The 23055-nt window shown below is 39.6% G+C and overlaps 1 protein-coding gene across 1 annotated transcript in view; it reads left to right on the forward strand.

Moving 5' to 3' along the window:
• SecS (Sec synthetase) overlaps positions 1–23055 on the forward strand; it is a 180303-nt gene that overhangs the window by 20922 nt on the left and 136326 nt on the right. The window lies entirely within an intron of this gene.

Below are 23055 nucleotides of genomic sequence, written 5' to 3' on the forward strand. Positions count from 1 at the left end.
AGAAGTGATCAATGGTTGCAGCGACAAGGCGAAGCCTTTAGATGATGATGATGAAAACGGTAAATAAAAATGTAAACAGACTCTGGGATGGGTTTAAAGAAATTGTTCAGGAATGCAAAAACAGGTTTGTACCTTTAAGGGTGGTAAGGAATGGTAAAGACCCACCTTATTATAATAGAGAAATAAAGAGACTAAGAAGGAGGTGCAGACTGGAAAGAAATAGAGTTAGATATGGCTGTGGAAGTAAGGAGAAATTGAAGGAACTTACTAGAAAATTGAATCTAGCAAAGAAGGCAGCTAAGGATAACATGTTGGCAAGCATAATTGGCAGTCATACAAATTTTAGTGAAAAATGGAAGGGTATGTATAGGTATTTTAAGGCAGAAACAGGTTCCAAAAAGGACATTCCAGGAATAATTAATGAACAAGGGGAGTGTGTATGTGAAGATCTTCAAAAGGCAGAAGTATTCAGTCAGCAGTATGTAAAGATTGTTGGTTTCAAGGATAATGTCGAGATAGAGGAGGAGACTAAGGCCAAAGAAGTAATAAAATTTACATATGATAACAATGACATTTACAATAAGATACAAAAGTTGAAAACTAGAAAAGCGGCTGGAATTGATCAGATTTCTGGGGATATACTAAAGACAATGGGTTGGGATATAGTACCATATCTGAAGTACTTATTTGATTATTGTTTGGTCGGAGGAACTATACCAGATGAATGGAGAGTTGCTATAGTAGCCCCTATGTATAAAGGAAAGGGTGATAGACATAAAGCTGAAAATTACTGGCCAGTAAGTTTGATATGCATTGTATGTAAGCTTTGGGAAGGCATTCTTTCTGATTATGTTAGACATGTTTGTGAAATTAATAACTGGTTCGATAGAAGGCAATTCGGTTTTAGGAAAGATTATTCCACTGAAGCTCAACTTGTAGGATTCCAGCAAGATACAGCAGATATCTTGGATTCTGGAGGTCAAATGGACTGTATCGCGATTGACCTGTCTAAAGCATTTGATAGGGTGGATCATGGGAGACTACTGGCAAAAATGAGTGCAATGGGACTAGACAAAAGAGTGACTGAATGGGTTGCTATATTTCTAGAAAATAGATCAGAGAGTTAGAGTAGGTGAAGTTTTGTCTGACCCTGTAATAGTTGAGAGGGGAGTTCCTCAGGGCAGTGTTATCGGACCTTTATGTTTTCTTATATATATAAATGATATGAGTAAAGGAGTGGAATTGGAGGTAAGGCTTCTTGCGGATGATGTTATTCTCTATAGAGTGATAAATAAGTTACCAGATTGTGAGCAACTGCAACGTGACCTCGAAAATGTTGTGAGATGGACAGCAGGCAATGGTATGTTGATAAACGGGGTTAAAAGTCAGGTTGTGAGTTTCACAAATAGGAAAAGTCCTCTCAGTTTTAATTACTGCGTTGATGGGGTGAAAGTTCCTTTTGGGGATCATTGTAAGTATCTAGGTGTTAATATAAGGAAAGATCTTCATTGGGGTAATCACATAAATGTGATTGTAAATAAAGGGTACCGATCTCTGCACATGGTTATGAGGGTGTTCAGGGGTTGTAGTAAGGATGTAAATGAGAGGGCATATAAGTCTCTGGTAAGACCCCAACTAGAGTATGGTTCCAGTGTATGGGACCCTCACCAGGATTACCTGATTCAAGAACTGGAAAAAATCCAAAGAAAAGCAGCTCGATTTGTTCTGAGTGATTTCCGATAAAAGAGTAGCGTTACAAAAATGTTGCAATGTTTGGGTTGGGAAGAATTGAGAGAAAGAAGAAGAGCTGCTCGACTAAGTGGTATGTCAGATCAAAAATTAGATGGATGGCTTTTCCGGCGTTTGCTCTATTAACCAGCGTTTCGTCTTAGGTCTGACACTAGACACATCCCACTCTGAAGAGTCTAGTGTCAGACCTAAGACGAAACGCTGGTTAATAGAGCAAACGCCGGAAAAGCCATCCATCTAATTTTTGATCTGATTTTTGATATGCTCTATTGGTGGAAAATAATCTAATTCCCTCCATGGGAACTTAGAATTTCCACTAAGTGGTATGTTCCGAGCTGTCAGCGGAGAGATGGCGTGGAATGGCATTAGTAGACGAATAAGTTTGAATGGCGTTTATAAAAGTAGGAAAGATCACAATATGAAGATAAAGTTGGAATTCAAGAGGACAAACTGGGGCAAATATTCATTTATACGAAGGGGAGTTAGGGATTGGAATAACTTACCAAGGGAGATGTTCAATAAATTTCCAATTTCTTTGAAATCATTTCGGAAAAGGCTAGGAAAGCAACAGATAGGGAATCTGCCACCTGGGCGACTGCCCTAAATGCAGATCAGTATTGATTGATTGATAGTAAGCATCTTCAGCCACATGTAATGCAAAGTTATGTCAGGGCCCTGAACCAGGTTCCTAATTGAGATCTAATTACTTGCAATAGTACAAGGTAGAAAAGACATAAAAATCTGATCTGTGGAGTGAGCGATGCTTAAATATAACTAAGAGTCAATTCATGAACTTGTCATAATATCATATATACGTAGACTAAAATATTAGTGTGATATCTAAATGGTGCAAGTTTATATGTAGAATGATCAAAGTTTTAAAAGTTCAGACCTTAAGGCTAGGTACTTGTTCTTCAAGTGTCCCGTTCTTCCACATTGGTAGCACTTCCTAACTGCGCTGGTCTCTTCCATAGCTCTGCTCTTGTGTTCCTCTTCCAGCTGGATGATGATTCTATGCAGATTATAAAAGGATCTCGGTTGTGATACTTTCACTAGAGGTCGGATCTTATCGTGGAATAGCTCTGTGATGTCTGGTAAGATCACGTTCTTGCTTCCTTCGGGATGCAGCTGCTTGAAGAGCTCGAGGATGAATGCGCTTGCTCTCATGCCGGTGGTTTGTGCCGCAGTTAGTAGCTTCCTTTTCGCAGAGATTTTCACCCCTTCGGAATTGAACCTAGCAAGGAATTCCCTCATGAAGTCCGCCCAGTTTAAATTTAAGCTCTTCAAGTTATTCCACCCAGTAGCGGCTTGCCCCTTGAACCGCAGTGTGATGAGCAGAACGAAGATGTCATCCGGTAGATTAGGCCGTCCTAGTAGACTGACCGATCCCTTGATGAAGCTAGTCCGGTTCTCTGCCAGTCGCCTGTAGTATTCCGGAAGGTTCTCTATAATCACTTTTGGATCTACTAGGTGTCCTGTACTGCCACTTAGGTTTGAGGTGGTTAGAGGCGTGGCAGTAGGTCATGTTCAAGTCAATCTATCTACTACTGTGTGAAGAATGCTTTCTCTTATATTATGCACATCTCTCTTGATGGTCGAAATCAGTAGAAATATGGCTCCCAAAATTTCCCTCAACGGCAGAGATACGTCTTTCAAAATTTCCATCGACGGTAGAAATTCTCCCCTCAACCTGTTGCTTTATGCCGGAAACCTGGTTTTCCACCTCCTCCTTGAGGTTCAAGATTTCCCCTTCCAGGTGGCTTACCTTACTGCCGATGTGTTGAACCTATCCCAGTTTTGACCTGATTTCCGATATCTGCTGCGTTAATTGTTTGGTGACATCACTAATTTGGGATGAAATTTTGTCATCTACTGTTGAAATTTTCAATATTAGGTATTGTTCTACTTTCTAAACCTGCATGTACACTTGTGATATTTGTCCGGTTAAAACTGTATTAGCTTGAGAAATTTTGTCATTTACTTTTGAAATTTGTTCTGGAATCTGTTCTGTTAGGCCACAATATTGACATCTGAAATTTTGTCATATACTTTCGTAATTTGGTCTGCAATCTGTTCTGTTAGGCCACAGTTGACGTCTGAAATTTTGTAATTTACTTTTGTTAAGTTGGAATTAACTCGTGAATCAGTGTCTGAGATTTTAGCAATATTTGGTAATATTTACCTCTTCTTCCGTGGCAGAGTCTGATGTTTCGTCCACCTCAGTAAAGAGCTTTTTGGGATCTTCTCTTTTTTTTTGGTGTGGTCTTCTCATAACCGTGTCTTCAGTGATTGCTTCTTCGCATTCGTCGGAAGATTTCTCTTGGCGAGTTAGTCTTTGAGTTGTTGTACGGACATATTTTCTAGTATCACTTTCATTTTGACCTGTTTTGCACTTGCACTCATATTCACTCGAAAATTATTCTTATGTTCTGTCATGGTCTCCAATGATGTATCCACAAAGACACAATCAAAATGCTATCAGTTGTGTACACTAATTTATTTACAAACTGTTATACATTTGTCACACACATCAATAAACCAACATTTTGAACAACTGCCTATCGTGAAGCATTAGAAGGAGACTGCAACAGAGGCATGTCTACTACCAACTTAACAAAACCAATTCACATACTTCAAGCATGACTTCTACGAATGATAGAGTTTGAGGGATGTTCCACCATTCAACACATTGTAAAATACATTAAGTTTATTGGGCGAAGGCTGGTTTCAACTCCCTTGGAGTCATCAGTTCTTGTTGAATATCAAATCAAGGAGAATCTGATAACTAGAGACGAGAATTATAGGCACTAAAAACAGTTAAAATAGGCAGGCGTATAGGTTCTTAAATTATCCAAAATAGGCATGTCGATAGGCACTAATGTGTAAAATAGGCAACAAAATAGGCATGGAAAAATACATATAATTTAATAACACAATTACTATAAAAGGAATTTACAACAAGCAACTTTTCAATGTTTTCCAGTAACAATCTTGTTCTCCTGTCGGGCAGACTGTTTTATTCTGAGAGAAAGATCTTTCAACATCACAGGAAGTGATTGGACAAAACTTCAATGAAGCCACTTCATCTGGTTTTAGTTCAACTGCTTCATGTATCTCACCTCGTAGCACCCTGACTACTTTTACCATCGCTTTCCATCATGGATTCTGCTACAGGACTCTTATGGATCTTTTTGCTGACAGTGGCTACCTTCCCAGAGATTTGGTCAAAACTTCTCCTGACTTCTTCCACAACCCTAAATGACACCACCAGGGGAAAGCCACTCTTCTCCAACTCGGTGATTGCTCCCGGCAACTTGTTGAAGTTTGAAGATGCTCTAGTTTATGCAGGGGGATATTAGCTCCCACCATTGCAGTGTACAGGTCTATAGAAAATTGTTGTTGGTCGCTGTTTACAGTGGACAGGTAGAAAAGCTGCGATGGCACAGCTATCTGTACTCGTGTTAAATGCATCGCAGTATTTCTATATTGATCTATATAGTATCTTTCCACATTTGATCTGAAAAAATTTTTTTTTTTTTTTTGCTAGTTGCTTTACGTCGCACCGACGATGGGACAGGGAAGGGCTAGGAGTGGGAAGGAAGCGGCCGTGGCCTTACTTAAGGTACAGCCCCAGCATTTGCCTGGTGTGAAAAGATCTGAAAAATAATAAAATAGACTTAAATTACAATGTTCCTACATCTTAAATTTCTACAGGTGGGTTAATTGGCAATTCTGCTTAGTATAATCATGCATTTGTTTCATAAAAAAAAGAAAAAGATGTTTCTAGAAGTACAAAACTTTAAAGTAGGAACAAGAGAATTCGACGGCTTTGGTCAGCCGGGTCAGCTGTCATGAATATTAGAAAACCGCGTGATTTGAAACTGTCGTGGCATGCGCCCATAACCTTACTTTTTGTCACAATTTAGCAAGACTCTATACGGGATGCTAGAGTTTACTTTTCTACGCACCCCAAACTCTCTTCCCCCCCCCCCCCCAGCACAACGGTTACTAACCAGACCTCACCAATCCAGACCAGCGGTCTTTTCACTGGCCTGATCGTGTAAAGATAGTCTTTGCAGCCTTGTAAAACACGCTGTGACATCGTCCATGCCATGCTATCCTGTATGTCTAGCCTCTGTGACATCGTCCTAGCGGCACCACATTCGATCTTCATCCTATGTTTCGCAAAGGCTTATCGGAAGCGTAATAGACTTCAGTAGAGCCTACACATAGTGCTGGTCAAAGTTAGGGGCCTATTCACGATTAAAGAAAAAATTAAATTTCAGTTGTAGTCCGCTTCTGTGGTGTAGTAGGTAGCGTGATTAGCCGCCACTCACGGTGACCCGCGTTCAATTCCTGGCTCTGCCACAAAATTTGAAAAGTGGCACGTGGGCTGGAACCAGGTCCACTCGGCCTCGGAAGGTCAACTGTGTAGAGGAGGGTTTGATTCCCACCTCAGCCATCCTCGAAGTGGTTTTCCGTAGTTTTCCACTTCTCCAGAGAAATGCAGGGATGTTACTTACGATAACTTAAGGACGTGGCCACTTTTTCCCCCCTCTTCTTTGCCTGTCCTTTCCAATCTTCCCATGCCTTCACAAGGCCCCTGTTCAGCATAGAAATTGAGGCGGTCTGGGCGAGGTAATAGTCCTCCTCCCCAGTAGTATCCCCCACCCAAAGTCACTCTCCAGGACACTGCCCTTGAGACAGTAGAGGTGGGATCGTTCGCAGAGTCCGAGGAAAAAGCCCGCCCTGGAGGGTAAACAGATTAAGATAGAAAGAAAGAGAGAAAATATTTCAGTTGTAAATCTCTATTTTCACAGGAAATGAATCAGAGTTCAAAATACCGATTTTTAATTTTCATCAACTCTGTGACAGGAGACCACCGGCATTCTAACTCCTCGTTCAGTAATTAAATTTATTTAAATTTAGCAATGATATAAATTATTGAAAGTTCACGACTAATACAGCATTGCAACAGAACAACTTTCCACAATACGTTATTTAATAGGCCTATAAATGCTACAATGAAATGCGATCGTAGTTCAGTAAGAAAAAATAGTATAAAAGGAACAGAAGAACTTATAGTTCCATTTTTATGAGTTTCGACTTGACAGTTAGCCGGAAGTCAGACGGTGGTGCCAAATTGCTGCGAATACAAACAGATGATTTACGATACACAACATGAACAGAAATGTAAATACTGGAATATAAGTCCATAATCAGTTATTCTTTGTAGCAACATACATGATTCACATAAGATGAACAATATCACACAACACATTTAGGATAACAGTACAAGATAAAAATATGTCAATGCTCGAACAGATAAAATGTGAGAAAATTAAATTAAATTTCTACTCACCATGTAGAAGATCTTGCGTTGCTGTTAGATTCAGTTTCTCGTATTGAAGGAAATAATCCTACAAAGCGAATATACTACTAATTTCTGAGTCACTATCGGCATTGTCATCGTCTGTTAAGGTTTCACTCTCGCTTGACCCTAAAGAGATAATAAAGTCTTCAACATAATCGTCTGTGAGACTTTCTTCCTACCAAGTTTTAATCATCTCGGATTTCGTGTGTCTCACAACGTTGCTCCAGTCCTCTGCACTTATATGGCCTACGGCTTCGAAAATAAATAAGTCTTTCAACTTCCAAAACTGTGTAGAGTCAGTTATTCTCAGCTACATAATCCTTCACTTGTGCCCAAATCAGTTCTATGGTGTTAAAATGGCAATGGTATAGTGGAAGGTGAACTACTTTATGCCTGTTCCTTAGACGTAGGCGTCAACATGACAGAATATCAAATTCTCACACGGGCCTAAAATTAACCTACTATTTAAGTACTGAACGAAATATTAAACTAAGCTACTGTATAAACTAGATCACCTGTTACACACTATTCACTACAATATAATGCGCTATACTATTAAAAATACTAAACAATGCATTTATAAATGAACAACAACCTAGCACAAAGAGACACAAAGACCGCGAATAGAACGGAGCACAATACAAACACAGCTGATAGCATGTGGTTACAGTAAACAACAGATTGACAACACTGTTAACCAGAACTGAAGTCTAACGCGCTCTGTCAGAGTGATCTGCTGCCTATGATTGGCTGTTGATTGATTCACTTACCCTCCGCCAAAAGGCAATGCTCAAACGTCAAGTCGAAACTCATAATAACTGAACTATACCTCCTTACAGCAAACTTGGCAGAAGACTACCCTTCCAACCGTAGTGAAATTGGGATCCCCTGTGATCCACCGCTTCAGCCAGTAGGACTCTGACGATTTTTCTTTGCAATTACAATTGTTTCGCGTCATGCCGACACAGATAGGTCTTATGGGGACAATGGAATGGGAAAGGCCTAGGAGTGGGAAGGAAGTGACTGTGGCATTAATTAAGGTACAGCCACAGCATTTGCCTGGTGTGAAAATGGGAAACCACGGAAAACCATCGTCAGGCTGCTGACAGTGGGGATCGAACCCACTATCTCCTGGACGCAAGCTCACAGCTGCACGCCTCTAAGCGCACAGCCAACTTGCCCGGTGATTTTTCTTTGGGCATTGCCAGAGACACACTTCTTCTTGACAGTAAATCACAACACGTTCTGAAGATAAAGTGTACGCGTACAACAGTTCACATCGAGAAGGAGATATAAAGGATATGGGTTGTGCAACATAGTTCGACGTTGTCAAATTGTTCCTTGTTTCTCCTGACGGAAATTTCCCAAGAACTATTTGTGGTGACTTTCGAAAATTCCCATTTTTGTTCGTGGGCTAAACAGATCTTGAGAAATGAGAAGATAATTCTGTCGAGCACATCAGTTACTGGAAGAAAATCGGCTTCTTTAAAATATATTAAAAAGGCATCAGTAGGCAAATATACTCAAAATAGGCACATTCCCCTGAAATAGGCATTTATAGGCACAATAAAACCAACTAAATCTAGCTTAAAGGGCCCCAAAACAGATTTATATCTCAAAAGCCTACGTTTCTGAACACAGGAATGAAATATGCAAATAGGCAAATTTCCGACTCTACTGATAACAATCATCATTAGGGTTGCCTACATACAGCTCGATTGGTTGACATAAGGCATCTTAATAAAAAATGTTATACATAATGGCGATTGCCTGAAAACACATCAATGGATTGCAAAACATTACCTTGAATTGTAACGTACACATGGTAAGCAATACTTGGAATTTAAAAAGTTCTTAGTTCTGGCTTAAACTGTCATGTGCTCATGGAACACGGAACACTGGGAACATATGCACTGGTTGAAAATATACACAAATCGACATGAAGCACTTATAATGTTATGAAACACATGACGCTTTAAGAATGTTATTGGACTTGATAGTCTTGTTTCTCTCTAATTAAACTACATGAAATATATATACATTGAAATGAAATGTACAAAAATATAAACTACTTGGCATTTAAAAAGTTCTTGGTTTTGGTTTAAAAAACTGTCGTGTGTTCTTGTTTCAATCTATTGAAAATAAATGCACTACTTTAGTTGAGAATATACACATTGACTGAAAATTTATACATTGATATGAAACACATGGCACTTTAATGTTCTTGGATTTGGGTAAAAAATACTGTCGTATGTTTGTATAACTTGGCATAGACTTATCAGTCAGTCTTGCCACAATCATCTGAAAACATATGAAACTTTTGAAAGAAAACTTACTGACTAATTATACCACACAATCACATGAAACGTTTGGTAATTTATGAAAGTTCTTGGGTCTGGGCTAAAACATTGCACGTGTTTGAAGAATGCGGAATAGACTTGTTGGACCTTTCATCTGCATGGTTACATGAATCAGCTGAAATTATACATTGGCTTAAAATGGTTGGTATTTTAAGAAAGTTCTTGGTTCTGATTTAAAATTATTGCCGTGTGTATCATCTCGTAAATTCTAGTGTGTTCAATAGCATAGTTACAGTGTAAGGAATGTTCTACATAGTTTTCGTACATTTTGAATATTACGGTGTGTTGCACAATGTTGTAGTGGATTATACATCATATATACAAGTATTAATAAATTATATACTATTAATTATGGATTCTTACGTCACAACCTATGATTCAACGAATGAGTTAGCTGGAAAATTTATAATGACCAATAACGGACCAACTACATTGTTATTATAAATTTACTCATTCGGGACAAATATTTCAGGTTCCTTATGGGAATCAACATCTGTGTCACCAGATGGCCAGGGAGGCATCAGTTTTTGGAAATTAGACAAAGTTTCTTATAGTGCATTCGCACTGCTGGTGACTCCAAGTAGCCTACGCAGTGGCCTCCATGGTATTCACTAGCCATGCGTCTTTGTGGGTGTGCTATTTACCAACTGATGAGTCCAATTTAGCACACTGGGGTGGAGTTAGCTGGAAAATTTATAACGTCCAATGACGGACCAACTACGTTGGTATTTTACACACGTCTCATCAAAACAACTCCTGTTAAACAATAATTCAACTCCACCATCAGGATTTCTTCAGCTTCACTGAAGTCTGCTCTTTGTATGGTGAGGTTTATGTCATCTGCATAGATGAACTTGCAAGCTGTGGTTTCTGGAAGGTCATGTATGTATAAGTTGAAAAGAATTGGAGACAGCACTGAACCCTGTGCAAACCATTGTTGAGTTTGTGGAAACGACTGCAGGCATGTTCTGTATGAACCTGAAAAAATCTATTTCCCACCATATTTTTTATTAGAGTGAAGATCTTGAGACATGGTATTGCTCTGCTAAGTTTCAGGAGGAGGCCTTCTTTCCAGACTGTGTCATAGGCGGCGGTAAGATCGAGGAACACAGAGATACTTTTCTTCTTCCTCTCAAATCCATTTTCTGTAAAGGAAGTCAGAGCAAGCAACTGATCGCTGCAGTCACCGCCATGACGAAAACCAACTTGTTCAATCGGAATGAGGCATTCAATCGTAGGAGCTATCCTGATAAGAATCAATCTTTCCAGAAGCTTGTAAGTTACGCTTAGTAGGGCTATTGGTCTGTAGCTTTGGGGTAGTTTGGGATCCTTGCCTGATTTCAAGATAGCGATAATTTTATTCTTAAACAGCGGAGGCAGTCACCCAGACTGCATAACATTACTAAAGAAAGAAGCAAGCCAGCGCTTGGTTGCAGGACCACAGCTCTTTAAAAGTTCTGGGAATATGCCATCAAGTCCAGCAGCTTTACCGCTACGAAGGGAGTCGAGACCATTTTGTATCTCTTCTGAGGAAAATGGACTTGAATATTGGTAATTTGGTTGGATTTCTTGTTTTCCTCTGCCTTAGTTCCGATTTAACTTGCTTTGTGAATTTCTTATTCCCCTGAGCCCGTGATACAGAGACCAGGTGGTTGTTTTCCTCTGCCTTAGTTCCGATTTAACTTGCTTTGTGAATTTCTTATTCCCCTGAGCCCGTGATACAGAGACCAGGTGGTTTGCTATGGTTTCCACGTTAATGGAGTTCTGCATCCTCCGTGGTGTGGAAGTTTGATCTAGTTTACGGATGAGTGACCACGCTTTTCTTCTAGAGTGTGGGAAGTTGAGATCTTGTACTGCTGTTATCCACTTCTCTCTCTAGCATTATCTAGAGATTTCAGAAGTTCAGTTGCTTTCTCCTGACTGTTTTCTTCTAAGTATTCAGCAAACAAGTGACTTGTTTCCTCGTTCCAACCAGGTATGTAATCCTTCTGATAGCCACGAGGAATGGTTCTTTTTGCAGCTGATTTTACTAGCCCAACAAACCTCCAGTAATTTTCTGGCATTGGAGCTATCCACCTAATGTTGGCATCTGTGTGCTAAGCATATGACTTCCAGTCAGCTTTCTGGAAGTTCCATCTAGGTATGGGTACAGACCTAATAACAGGGATCTGAAGACTGTGTTGGCTCCAAGGGAAATTGTTCAGTACCTGTCTGTGTATTGAGGTAGTTGTCATAAGGTTATGGAAGGCAAAACAAAGATCTGGTCAATAGTCTTTTTTCCGACGACCACAGTGGAAAGTTCCTTTGTCCTTGGCATTGTACACTAGCTTAAGATTGCTTGCATCCATCCATTCAAATAGCCTGTCTCCATTTTCATCGCACTCATCGTATCCCCACAGCGTGTGGTGGCTGTTGAAGTCTCCAAGAATGATGCTGTTTTCTGGAGGTACCAACATTCTGTGCTTTGGCCAGCTGATGCTAGGTGGCTTATATACGTTAGTAATAACAACATTATCTACCTTTGTAGATGAGGAGAAGAATGCTTCGTGTGTAACGAGTTCTATTGCTTCACAGTTTGTTCTATCGTTCTTGACAAAGGTTTCTATGTCATACTTCGGATCATTCACTGCTACCACTAGTTGGTATCCTAGAATTTTACCCCTATGTTTCAATTGCTGGTCATCTTCAGATTTGAGTTTCCTGGAGTACAACCACATCCACAGAGAGTTCATGAAGGATCTTGGATAAATATTCACTTTTTTTCTTACTAATGCCTTTTATGTTAAGTTGGCAGATGGGTAATACAGAGCCGAAGGTTCGGGTGTATGAATGTGAATGTGAGTCCACAGAAGGACTATTATTTAAGTTCGTTGCACGATTGTCATACCCATGGGGCCGTGTAGGGCAGTACAGCTTGCTGTTGTTGCTCGATTAGCACCACCCAGAGGACACGTTTAGGGTACTTTAAGGTTAAAACCTATGGACGTTGAGCAACGCTGCCCCCCAATTTACTGAGGTCAGAACATTTTATGCAAGCTCGGATCTATGGGAGTAATGGAGTTCCACTCCCATTTGACAGGCAAGGGATTCCTTGGAAACAATTTGGTGAACAAAATGGAATTTGATGGGGAGCTATCAATATTAATGGGGCTTATGGAAGAAAGAAAGTAGAATTGGCTGCCTATTTTTCAAGAACAATCGGGTGTGTCCCCTCCACTGGATGCAACATCGACTACGCTAGATTGTTTTTCAATTTTTGTTCCTGGAACAATAGTAAAACACTTCAAGTCAGAGACTAACAGTTATACTGCCTCGGTCACTGAAAAACTAAGATGAACAATGAAATTGAAACCGAAAAGTTCGTGGAGCTTGTAGCGGCCAGTCAAGTTATGTGAGATTTATGTATTTCTCACAGTTGTCATTCATACGTGCCTTGTAAAGAAACCAAAACTGAGCGCATTTCTTTCGACTCCATTTCCATCATCTGTCATGAGCAGAAACCGTTTCAAGGCGATTCTTTCAATCTTTATTTGAATGATAACACAATATACATTCTTCGTGGGCAGCCAGACCATGATCCATTACATAAAATCCTCCAATTCTTTGACAGTCTCGTTCATACATTTTGCTCTTCTTACGTTCCATACTCTAAACTAACAGTTGATGAAGGAATGTGTGGTTTTCGTGGTTGAATTAAATTCAAAGTGTACATGAAAAACAAGCCTGAAAAATATGGTATAATGTTATTTGTTGTTTGCGATGCTTTTTCAGGGTATGTTTTGAAAATGGAAGTCTATTCTGGGAAAGGTGCTGCAGACACTGGTATTATTCCACTTCTTACTAGACTGCTAGCAAACTACTTGGACAAAGGCCATACTGTTTACATATGGACAGATATTATAGTTCCCCTGCAGTTTTTTACTTTTTATGCCACGAACCTACTACGCTGGCATAGCAGGGGGAGAGGTGATGCTCCCAAGTGGCGTGTTCATGGTGGCGGATAGGGGGGTCCTAACCGGCTTGCCGGTGGACTTGAGGGAAATAAAATACCTCTCGCAGACCAAATACACAACCCCCTGTGGGTGGGGGACTCCGACGAAGAATACACCCACGGTATCCCCTGCCTGTCGTAAGAGGCGACTAAAAGGGGCGACCAAGGGATGATTGTCTTGGAACCATGACACTACTTGTGATTAGTATCACCACATGGAGAGCATCATGGGTCGCTTTTACTTGCGCGTAGTACCACTATATTAGGTACCAAATAGGTTTATGATAAGTAGCACACAGGAGCACTGTGAGGTTGGCTTTTGCAGTACCTGTGATTAGTTCCACAATATGAGCAGGACCATGGTTCCGCCTTGCCTGTGATTAGTACCCACTATATGAGGAACACCACAGGATTGGGGAAGCTCCCTGTGGTTAGTACTCTTATGTGATGAACACCATAGGTTTGCGTTGCCTGTAAATGGCGCCGCAAAGTGAGAAAAACATAGGTCTGTATTATATGTCGAATTTCATAACCTCTGAGTAGTACAATAATGTGTGGAATACCGCAAGTCTCTGCTACTTTTGATTAGTACCGCAACAGGACAAATACCATGGTTCTACTTTCCTAGCGATTAGTACTGTTATGAGGGGCCGATAACTTTGATTTTGGAACCCTTTTAGACTGCAAGCATCATCGTTTCAGTATTATGCTATAGCAGCAGTCCCTTGGTCAGTAATACTATTCTTTTACGTCAGTTTGTGTGAATGTAAGGCATTGTGGGTCGCATTCACTGATTGTTTTAAATTCATGTCCATGCATTCATTCTTCGTTCTCACGCTTTGAATTCTGGTCAGTGGAGAATTTTAGACTTTTAATTTGTCATTCCATTTCATCTCATCTCGTACCATTAGGGGCCGATGACCTCGATGTTAGGTCCCTTTAACCTCCTGAGACCCAGAGCATTTCTCTTTTGGTCAAATGTCATAAAAGTGTATACTTCTTTAACGGTGTCGTGGTGGGAGACAGTGAAGTGAGAAGCATATCACGCATATCACACCAAGGTAAACAAACTCCCAAAAAAATGGAACACCAACAAAAGTTCAATTTTTATTTACTTTATTTTTAAAATACATCTTTTATGGGATATTCCATTTTTAAACAGTGTCCTTTTAAAAGGACACCTGGCCTCAGGAGGTTAAACAATAATCATCATCATCATGACTTTTTATGGGAAAGGAAGATTAAAGCTGTAGGAACTTGAATGCCCAACAGAAAAGAGTTGCCTCAGAATAACATTGTTCAGAAGAAGATACAGAGAGGTGAATTAGTATTTATGTGCAGAAATCATCTTCTTTGTTTTAAGTGGAAGGACACAGGACAACTTGTCACAAGGCGACCTTGTCTGATGTTGTTCGCACAAGAGTGGTCCCCAAAATTAAATCTAAACCAGATGCTATCCGTGATTACAATGTGAATAAAACAGGGGTAGAGAGGAATGATCAGATGATAGCGTATTATCCCTTTGGAAGAAAGCAACTGAAATGGTGCAAAAAGTTGTTTTTCCATATATATGTTATGGCAATCACAAATATATTTGTTGTACCGGGAAACCCAGGATGTGGGTAACAGAGAAAATTGCCACCTACAACAGTTCATAGTTGAGTTAGGTGAAGCTCTTTTGACAAAATCTGGAACAGATGTCAACCAGCAACCAGGATCAAGTACAGCCTCCAACAGATTGCTAGGACGGAATTTTGTTGAGAGGATTCCTCCAACAGAAAAGAAAGCACAACCAACGGGCACTTGCGAAATCTGTGCATATAAAGGAAAAGCGGAAAATGGGAAAGTAACCTGAAAAGAGACATGCTGGTGGTGTCCAATGTGTTCTGTACCACTTTGTGTCCCTGAATGCTTCAAACTATTCCACACTGACGCTAATTACGTGTAAGACTTTGTTGTCAGACTTTTGTGGAAAATATGTAATGTGAAAAGTATTAAATAGATCCTAATGTAACTGTTGATATATCTTCATTTTTATTCATTTCACCAGTTTAGGTAAACAAATTATACCATAGAAACATCAGCTACATTACACACATCCTTTTATTACGAGCTGTTAACCACAACTGACTACCACACACACCAAGCAGTTCAAACATTCAAAGAAGAAAGCAAACCAAGGTAAACCACTGGACTCAATTTACCTGAGTTGCCAACACACAACCTCAATGTTGTTTTCCTTATAACTAATACAAGATATAATACATGACATTTTATTTTTATGAGAAAATCACAACATTCCAACACTCCCCCCTTTTCTCAAAAAAATAAAAAACTACACTTCAATCAATGATCCTCTCATTGAAATCCTATAAGCCTACAGAAAACTCTTACGCTTGTTGCTTGATAAATTCCTTGTGAACAAGTCTGCAGCATTTCTCTCTGATGCTACGTATACAAACTCAATGAACTCTTTTTCTACTAGTTCTCTACATACATGGTACATGATGTCAATATGTTTAGACCTTTCACTCTCATTATCATTTTTACTCAATTTAATACCTGCTGCATTGTCAGCAAAAATTTTACAAGGTATATCCATAAACCTTTCCAGCCCTAGCTCTGACAGCAAATCTTTTATCCAAGTTACTTCTCGAGATACCTCTGCCATTGCCATGTATTCAGCATCCATGGTAGATCTAGCAATACAACTGTTTTTTACTATACTATGATACTACTCACCCTGCCATTGTGGTTCCATACCCACTCGCTGATCTTCTTGACTCAGTATCTCCTCCCCAATATGCATCACAGAACACTTGTACTGACTCCTCACAATTTTTGAAAGACAACTTTAAATCTCAAGTACCTCATAGACATCTTATGATAAGCTTCACCTCTTTCCAATCTTTAATCTTAGGTTTTTGACAATTTTGGCTATCTTTACTTATTGCAAATGCAATGTCAGGTCTAGTAATATTTGACAAATATAGCAAACTTCCTACTGCACTGCGATAGATGGTACAATCAAATTCCTGCTCATCATTTTCAGCTGCTGAATATCTGCTTGGTAAAGTAGTCTTACTTGGTTTACAGTCACTCATGGAAAAATCAGCAAGTAATTTGTCAATGTACAAACTTTGACTCAACATAACCCCTTCTTTTGTCTGTTCTATTTATATTGACAGTAAGGTTGTTGCTTTCCCTAGATCTTTAATCTCTAACTCATCTGCCAACCTTATTTTAACCAACTTAACCTCTTTGTCACCTATTACAATTATGTTGTCGACATACAAGCCAATAATACAACACTCCTTTACATACACACATGGTTTTTTGACACATCTCTTAAAATCTAGTCTTCTAATTATAGCATCAACACAAGCATTCCAGTCTTTACTGCTATTAGGTAGTCCATAGATGTTTTTCTTCAATTTACATACATAGTTTTGGACATCCTTTTCTGCGAACAATTCTGGTTGTTCCATGTATACAGTACAACTGATTTCATTATTTAAGTAAGCAAAGTTACATCTAGATGTTCTACCGTCCAACCTTTACGTTCTGCAATACTTATTAACAATCTCATTGTTTTCCTCTTTATAACAGAACTAAATGTTTCATCATAACAAAGGTTCATCTGTCTCTTAAAACCTTGGGCAACCAACCTGGCCTTATATTTCTGAATGTTACCCTCACTGCAGATCGGTATTGATTGATTGATTGATTGATTGATTGACTGTTATATTTCAATGGGAACACCCACGTAGAACTAATTACCTTCATATTTTCTGCTCTTTTTACAATTTCCCAAACATCTTTCTTTCTCATCTCATTGATCACCACTTTCATGGCTTCCATCCAGTTTCTCACTTAGTTTACAAAAGGAGTATATTTATTACCCCACCTGTTTTATACAATTCAATACAATTAATACCACGTTATGTGGTTGAATAGGTGGGGTAATAAATATACTCCTTTTGTAAACTAAGTGAGATCACCGTTTTCAATACGGAACAAAAATGAGAGTGACGATTTGTAATTCCATCCAGTTGTCTGACTCTTGGCTTGACATAGCCTCCTCAACTGTTCTTGGTTCTACTACACTCGCATGTCTAACTTCCATCACTGCCTTACAATCTGTACAAGTCTTACCTTTCCTCTGTCTTATTGACATTCTCAAATTATTCCCTAGCTCTTGTATTGCTACAGACTCAACCTTTAGTTCCTCTCTGGTCGTTGACTCAACAGCCAATGTTTCCTCTCCATCCTCCCCTGTGTCTAACTCAGTCCCTAATTTTATGTCTGGATCTTCAATGCACAGTATGTCAAAGTATGTTTCACTACCCTCTGCCTTTGGTACATTTGTATTTTCTATGATATTAATCCCAGGACTTTTCACCTTAAAGGGAAATATCTGCTCCTCAAATACCACACTTCTCACTATTACCTTTTTCCTTTCAAGGCTCCATAAACTATATCCATCTTTAGTACCTGCCTCGTACCTTATCATATCGCATGACTCTGCTCTGGGATCTAACTTCCTGCTGTCTGCTCTCACAGCCCACGCCTGACATCCAAATACTTTCAATCTACCTATTTCTTCCTCATCTGACTTCCTATTAAACCACAGTTCATACGGTATCTGAAAATTTATTGCTGAGGATGGGCATGTACTTCTTAAATACACTGCAGTCATTACCGCTTCTCCCCAAAATTCTTTTGATTACCCAGACTGGATTATTCCCTGGATTATCTAACAGTATCAAACATCGTTCTATTCTGCCTCTCTGCTAATCCATTTTGTTGTGGAGTGTACGGTACAGACCTCCTATGAGTAATACCACATTTTTGCAATTGTACTTACCCGCTACATGTTTACCCTGTACCATTGTCAGATTGCACTACCTTAATCCCTGCACCATGTAACTTTCCTGTCTTTGCCTGATACCTGTTAAACACCTCCAACACTTCATCCTTATTTTTCACACATTGTATCTGGAGTATTCATTAATCATTGTTACAACGTATTGAGCTTTCCCAAGTGATGGTGGACTAATTTTTCCAACTACATCAGTGTGCACATCATCAAGTAGTTTTTCTCCCTTACACTCACAAGACTTAGGTACTCCCTTGTTACTTAGTTTCTCTCCTTTGTTACTTAGTTTCTCCTGAATGCATACAGAACAAGTATTAACATCATTGCTTCTTTTCAATTCTAACATAGGCAATTTAAACAAAGCTTCAGAATGTACATGTCCATATCTCTCATGCCATAACCTAACCTGCCCAACACATTTAAATGCTACATTGTTATTACATTCTTGATCTATTATGTGGTTCCAATCACTTACAGCTACCTCATTTCCTCCCTCTGTCTGTACTATGTATACATCATTCCTCCTGTTTGCAATAAACAATGTTTCATCTCCATTCTTATCTACAACCACTGCTTTCTTACCTGCAAATCCTACTTTGAAACCTTTGTTGGTTAACTTACCAACTGATATTAAATTTGCATCCAAGTTGGGAACATACAACATATCTGTAAATGTAATTGTCCATCTTGTTGACATTTTTACTTTCACCTTACCTATACCTCTAATACTGTATCTAGCTTACTGTTATCTCCTATTTCCACATTCCCAGTTACATTTGTTGACATGTCAATAAACATCTCCTCTGTTGGGCACATATGATAGGATGCTCCTGAATCGAACAGCCAATCTCTAATTTTCTCAGTTCCTACAGAAACTATCATGCTCATTGCTTTATCTACTAGATGTATAATTTCTAAGCTTACCACTTTTCCACTCGCATTCACTGATTTACTCTCCTGTGATGATTCGTCACTCTTCATTGTTGGACATACTTTAGAATAAAGTCCTGACTTACCACAATTGAAGCACTTTTGGGCACTGCGACAATATTTAGATACATATCCATGTTTATCACAATTGTAGCAACTATACTGTTTCCCTCATCGCATGTCTTCTTTCTTGATATATTGCTTCTGTTAAACAACCATGGCTTGATTTTCATCCTGCTCACGTTTCCCAGTGTCGTAAGCCTTTCCTCCATTTTGCTGAAGTTTCCTCCTGCTTTCCTCAGTGAGTAATCGCGCCTTCACCTTCGAGATCGTCAGTTTCGCCAAATCAGCTTCCAAGGAAGGTGAAATGAAATGGCGTACGGCTTTTATTGCCAGGAGTGTCCGAGGAAAATTCGGCTCTCCAGATGCAGGTCTTTTGATGTGACTCCCGTAGGCGACCTGCGCGTCGTGATGAGGATGAAATGATAATGAAGAGACACACACCCAGCCCCCGTGCCAGAAAAATTAACCAATTAAGGTTAAAATTCCCGATCCTGCCGGGGATCGAACCCGGAACCCCTGTGACCAAAGGCCAGCATGCTAACCATTTAGCCATGGAGCCGGACTCCAAGGTAGACAACCTGCATATTCCTCTGTAAGATTTCCGATGATCATTCCTGTAACTTGTTGATCTGTCAAATCATATCCGGCTTTACTCATTCTCCTCCACAGTTGATTTATTTTTTTGAAGTATTCTTGAACACTCATGTCCTTGGGCTTCACAAAATAAGTTGACTGTTTCAAGGTCATAGCACCATTCACTAGCCCTCGGTCATTGCACAACTCGTCCAGTTTTACCCGTGCCTTTTTCGCTGATTCAATATCTGCAATGTCACTTTCAAAATTTTCTCCGACATACTTGAAAATAACCGCTAACGCGATCACATTGTTTCACGCTCGTCGTCTTGTTTCTGTCTGAGGCAATTGACAACCTGGCGTATCCTCATACCCTATTACTGATTCCCACACATCTTTCAACAACAGCTCTTGTTTCACCTTCAATGCCCATGAAAAATAGTTCTCCACTGTAAGCTTAGCCACATTCCTATTCAGTGTGTTTCTTCACCGGTCCACGAGGTCGCCATTTTCCCCATCAATAATGTCACAACTTGCTTCGTCAGTTAATTTTTTATGTTACTCCATTTCAGCTTATATTGTCTGGAATGTACTGCGGTGTTTTGGTGCTCTGGGCCCATGACCTGTTGATATATATTCATTTCTACTCATTACATCGGTTTAGGTAAACAAATTATACCGTAGAAACACCAGCTTTATTACACACATTCTTTTATTACGAGCTGTTAACCACAACTGACTATCACACACACCAAGCAGTTCAAACGTTCAGAGAACAAAGCAAACCAAGATAAACCACTCGACTCAATTTACCTGAGTTGCCAACACATAACCTCAATCTTGTTTTCCTTATAACTAATAGAAGATATAATGCACGACATTTTATTTTTATGAGAAAATCACAACATTCCAACAATAACTTTTTATTCTGTAGAATAGGCACTTTTTATTTTTTTGACACTATAAATGTGTTACAATTGCAACCTACCTACTATATTCTACAATTTTTGAAAAACCTTCAAAATATGGCAGTCTACCTACCCATATGCCACCTAATACTTGGTCTCCAGAGTGTTAACTTTACCCCAGAAACGTGATGGGGAAGTCACCATACGTCTTTTGTCATATGAAATCTGGGTTAGGGAATTTTAATTATAATGGTAGGCCATTTTGCATACCATCGGTCACAATCAAGTTGGAGAATTTTCATTATAATGGCAGACACTCGCTCTCCACCCGCCTTTTTATATCCTCAGAAAGACTGGTTTTCCCAGCTGAAATCAACACAGGTCATTACAATGTCATCAGTAGGAATGTTGTGATTAAATAAAAAACAGACATTTTCTCTTTTAACAAAGAGTACTACGCTGCCAATCTATGCTATTATTCCGTTAAGTGTGCACACTGTTCATTCCAGTCAGCTCCTCAGAGTAGGGATCATATGGCTGGAATACTTTGATGAACCCATGATGGATGAACCAGTGTGTAACTCCCCAGGAAAGTTGAAAAGAACTTTGAGGAGAGAGTTCAAGAGTACGTGAAACTGTTCGGGGGTAAACGTGAGAAACCTGAAAATACCTCAGCCAGGGAGATTCAAGCCTTATCCGCGCCTCTTCCCCTGCTTTGTCCAGATGGGTCCGTCCCCCTGCACGGAGCAATCCGGCGTCAGGGTGGTAACGGGTTTCTACTCGGCCGGGTAGTGGTGGGGAGGTCGGTGGGCTGTACTTCTCCCCTCGTTGGACGCCGCGACCCCTTGGGTACTTCCCACCAGTATTCAGGCAGGCTGTTATACTCGGTTCGCAGCAGTAACTCTATCTATCGGAAATGACTGGCAGCTGATGAGTCAAAGAACATCACAACAAACAATGGTCAGTGTAATGTTATTGTTGATCAATTTCATGAGCTTTCATTATTGTAGGCCTTCAGATTTAGTTTCCTTCCGACTCTGAAATACCACTCTTACCATAGCCGGTACGGTGAAACTGAATAAGACATAAATGATGGGAATTTGTATTCTTTATAGCTTTTGTTATGTAGTACTTCTCGATAGCACCAATAACATAGGCCTAGGTATTTAAAAGTTACATGTTAGGTGCCTTCCCCTAAATTATCACTTCATCCAGGGTGAATAAAATTATTTATAGCCTAGACTGTAGTTCCGTATTCCCTGATTCTACATACCGATTTTCATTAAATTCTGTTTACCCATTATGTCGTGGCTTGGCATTGATATGGACTTAGCAACAAAAATCAAAATTAATGAATATCTCTGTTATCATTGTTGGTACGGTGAAATTGTATAAGACATACATGATTGGAAATGTAATTATATATAACTTTAGTTATGTAGCATTTATCGATAGAACCACTAATAACATAAATATTTGAGAATTAAATTTAGTCCTAATCCTAAACTACCATTTCACTCAGCATTAATAACGTTAGTATTGGCCTAGATTGTAGTGCACCATTCCTGGACTTTACATACCGATTTTCATTCAATTCCCTTCTGCCGTTTTCTCGTGATGCTCGAACAGACAGACAGAAATTACGGAAAATAAAAAAGTGCATTTCCTTGTTACTGTGAACACAACTGATAGAGAAATACCATTATTTTTAAATTCTGAGCAATATACAGACACAACTATACATATAGATTGGCATCAGTTATGGCTGCAGATGGACGCCCGGATCTTTCCTCATTCTATACGCACGTGCGACCCATTTCGAACTGTTCAATCCACTGGTAAACACTTTACTGTGGCAAAACATTGCCCCCATATTGTGCTGAAATTCTTCTATGAATTTTCACTCCTGGTACATCCTCATACCACAAAAAACCGGATTGCAAAACACTGTTCTCCTTTGGTGCAAGAGGAGAGTGGCGCGGCCTTCTTTACATTGCAGCAGCGCAAGTTGTACTGATCTGATAATGCTGAAACCTACCACAGATGTGGACAACGTTGCCATCTAGCAGCTGGTGAGCACACAACGCCATAGAGCCAACCTAAAGACAATTAGAGCAAAATTGCAGATACTTATTGACTTGCCTGGGTATAAATGTAGAATTGGGATTGATGAGGGGGGGAGCTTATCAATTTGAAGATGGCAGTGTATGAACATGTAGAGATAGTTC

This window comes from Anabrus simplex, chromosome 5, assembly GCF_040414725.1.
Source record: "Anabrus simplex isolate iqAnaSimp1 chromosome 5, ASM4041472v1, whole genome shotgun sequence".
NCBI classification, from domain to species: Eukaryota; Metazoa; Arthropoda; class Insecta; order Orthoptera; family Tettigoniidae; genus Anabrus; species Anabrus simplex.